At 37.7% G+C, this 3,991-nt stretch overlaps 1 non-coding gene across 1 annotated transcript; it reads left to right on the forward strand.

The window, feature by feature from the left end:
- Positions 1 to 389: 389 nt before the first annotated feature.
- TRNAG-GCC (transfer RNA glycine (anticodon GCC)) lies at positions 390 to 460 on the forward strand. The gene has a single exon. It is a non-coding gene; the product is annotated as a tRNA-Gly (tRNA).
- The last annotated feature ends 3,531 nt before the right edge of the window (positions 461 to 3,991 follow it).

The following is a 3,991-nucleotide window of genomic DNA, read 5'->3' on the forward strand; positions in this document are numbered from 1 at the left end:
TGTGTCAGAGAAGGTAGTGAAGGGCGAATAGGCAGCAGAGATATAAAAGATTGACAGTGGTCACTGTGCCTAGCAAAGAACTATAAAACTCAATTCAATGTAACTATAAACATCAATATTACATATGTAACCCTGAGATAACTTCGTGTTGTGTTAGTCATTCAGTGGTGTCCAACTCTTTGTGACCCCACGGACTGTAGCCCATCAGGCTCCTCTGCCTATGGGATTTCCCAGGCAAGAATACTGGAGTGCGTTGCCATTTCCTTCTCCATGAGATTACTAGGAAAGCCCAATTAAGGTATAGCCTTGGCTCAGATCAGATCAGATCAGTCGCTCAGTCGTGTCCGACTCTTTGGGTAGGTAATAACTAATAACAATCTGTTGGGGATTCCCAGGTGGCTCAGTGGTAAAGAATCTGCCTGCCAAGCAGGAGACGTAGGTTCAATCCCTGATCTGGGAAGATCCCCTGAAGAAGGAAATGGTAAGCCACTCCAGAATTCTTGCCTGGGAAATCCCATGGACAGAGAAGCCTGGCAGGCTACAGTCCACAGGGTCACAAAAGAGTCAGATATGAGTTAGCAACGTAACAACAACAATTATCTAGTTTACTTTTTATTGAGATATAATTGACATATGACATTAGTTTCAGGTGTGCAACATAATTTGATATTTGTATATATTGTAAAATTGTCGCTACAGTAAGTCTAGTTAACATCCATCACTATATAGAATTATAACTTTTTTCTCATGATGAGAACTTTTAAGATTTGCTCTCTTAGCAACTTCCAGATATTCAATACAGTATTGTTAAATGTAGGCTCTGTGCTGTAAATCACACTCCCCTAAATTATTTATTTTACAACTGGAAGATGGTACCTTTCGATTGCCTTCATCCATTTTTCTCACACCCCCACATGGCTCACCTCTGGCAACCACCAGCTTGTTCTCTGTATCTATGAGCTTAGTTTTTTTATTCTACCTGTAAGTGAGATCATACAGTATTTGTTTTTCTCTGATTCATTTCACTTAGCATACTGCCCTCAAGATCCATTCCTGTTGTTGCAGAAGATTTCATTCATTTTTATAGCTGAATAGTATTCCACTGTATATATACACCACGTTTTCTTAGGTTACTGCTATATTTTGGCTATTATAAATAATGCTGTTTTTTTAAATAAACACACAAATGCAAAATTTCTGGATGATATAGTAGTTGAATTTTTATTTTTTGAGGACTCTCCATGACATTTTCCATAGTGGCTGCATCAATTTACGTTCCTACTAAAGCTGCATGAGGGTTCCCTTTATTCCACATCCTTGCCAGCACACTTTATTTCTTGTCTTTTTGATGATAGCTCCAAACTCATTGTGGTTTGGATTTGCATTCTCCTGGTGATGAGTGAGGTTGAACACTTTTTCTTATACCTATTAACCATTTGTACGTCTTCTCTGGAAAAATGTCTATTCAGATCCTTGTCTCACTTTTTAATCATATTGTTTGGGTTTTTGCTATTGAATTGTAAGAGTTTTTATATACTTTGGATACCAACCTTTTAACAGATATACAATTGCAAGTATTTTCTTCCATTCAGTGGGCTGCCTTTTAATTTTGTTGGTAGTTTCCATTGCTATGCAGAGGGTTTTTAGTTTGATGTAGACCTACTAATTTATTTTGTTTATGCTGCCTTTGATTTTGGTGTCAAGTCCAAAAATGCACTGCCAAGACTGATGTCAAGGAGATGACTTCCTATGTTTCTTTCTAGGAGGTTTATGGTCTCAGATCTTACAGTCAAGCCTTTTGAGTTAATTTTTGTATATGGTACAAAAGAGTGGTCCAGTTTCCTTATTTTGTGTATGGATGTTCAGATTTTCCCTCACCGTTTACTGAAGAGACTGGTCCTTTCCTTATTGTATATTCTTGGCTTCTTTGTCACTAGCTTTAGTTGTACTAACTGCAAACCATGCATCACTTACCCAATTCACTAATAGAATCTAGCAAATGAAAACGGCATAATTAAAACTCATCACTGGTCATGACCCCAAAAACTTTCTTCCTCAGTTATTCAATCTTCATCCTCCAAAGACCCAAGCTTTCAAGTTGTATGTGATTCTTCGGATTCCACAGCCCTTCTGCTGCTCCCAGCATTTCATGAATCACCACCATGGTTGTTTATCTTCATTTTTACTTCTAACAGTTCAGAAAATTTGCTCTTAACAGCATGATTTTTATAATAGGTTTTTGGTTCGTGTTTCTATCTTCCCATTTATATAGTGTATAATAACTGTCACTCCAGTATTCTTGCCTGGAAAACCCCATGGACGGAGGAGCCTGGTGGGCTAAAGCCCATGGGATAGTAAAGATGGACACAACTTAGTGACTAAACAACAAGAATAACAAACTGTCACTCTTTAATCTCTCAAAACACTTTGATTATAGCACATTTGTTTTAAAAAATGAATAACCACGCTTATTTGTTCAAATTAAACTTTTAAAAATTTACATAAAATGTACTACACCCATGGACCTCAGATGACTTTTCCAAAGCTATTTGATTAAACAGCCCTTCTGCTTTGTATCTTTCTATAGGATGTGATTTTCTAGGCCTTCCAGCATTTCTCCCTTGTCTCATAAAACAGGAAAATGATGCTTTACTCTCCTCGAAGAAAGTGGTCTCCGGGTGCTCTCTCACTAACCTTTTTGGTACAGTTGAGAAAAGGAACTGACAACACTTGACTCGGCTCTAGACATCCTTTTTGGAAAAATGTGTCCTCGGGTGCATGCATTCTCTGCTTCTCCGGGTAGTTACCTTATAGAGGCATAAATCTGCTGCTCTGAGAAATCAATGTACCAAGCAGAGAAGCAGCGGAATGAAATGTAAGAGGTACATTGGCTGCCGATCTCAACCACATTTTCCAATCCAGCTTTTACAAAATTAAAATTTATAAGATGGAAATGTGGTCTCCATCTGTTTTCGTAACATATTTTACTTTCATGTGATTCCAGATTTTGGAGAGGAAGAAGAATGTTACTTAGCTTTGTGCCTGAGCCCCACTCCTGTGCCTGGCAGGGGACCCACAGCTCACAGCAGGACACAGGTAAAGACTCTGGTGCCCAAAGAGGTTAAAACGACTAGCCCAACTGTGTGCCCATCTAGTGAAACAATGATTCATGCAGTCCAGATTTCAGAAGTCCAAGTGCAAGATGACTGGTAATAAACTATGATTCTTTCTATGTGGGAGTCACTGGGGATCCCTTCAAAAATCTAGTGAAAGCAAAGAACCCTCTCTTCTAAAAAAATGCGCATTATCACAGTAACATTTGCAACAATTTCAGGAGGATTGCAGACTCCCTAAAGCCTAAAACTGACCCTTGCGTGTTCCATGGAGTCCAGGGAAAGGACTTCAAATTAACTTTTATTCTGTTTCTACCTTTTTAATTTATATTTATACTCTTCCTTCTCCTTTCATTTCATCTTCCTTCCTAAAAATCTCACTGTTTCTACAATGTCCACTGGTTTATTGGTCATTTAATTTAAAATTTTTAAAGCATTAGCTAGCATGTTTCCCAAGTCCATATTCCTAAATGAATGGCATTTAATCATAGAAATGACTAATATCCTGTCCCCCCCAATCCAGACAGCATGGCACAGCTATTAAACTGTATATAAATGTTCCCTCTGTACACAGACTCATGAAACTGGCTTTTGATATAGTTGAACTGAATCTAATTTTGAATATTGAAGCAATGACTTTAATTCACATTAAAAAAACACTCAAATTCTAAAATAAGTAGGTCTCATAAATTTGGAACACACAGGTTTGGTCAGCACCACCAGGATGCCTAGAATAGAAGTGACCAAGCATTTTAGGTTGAATTCATATATAAAATGGAAGAATAAGAACAGTTGGCAGTACTCTAATATTCATTGATTCTCAGATCATGCCAAGTTTTTTTGTGTGTGTAGACTGAAACATGCAAATTAAAGTTATT

This window comes from Bubalus kerabau, chromosome 21, assembly GCF_029407905.1.
Source record: "Bubalus kerabau isolate K-KA32 ecotype Philippines breed swamp buffalo chromosome 21, PCC_UOA_SB_1v2, whole genome shotgun sequence".
NCBI classification, from domain to species: Eukaryota; Metazoa; Chordata; class Mammalia; order Artiodactyla; family Bovidae; genus Bubalus; species Bubalus kerabau.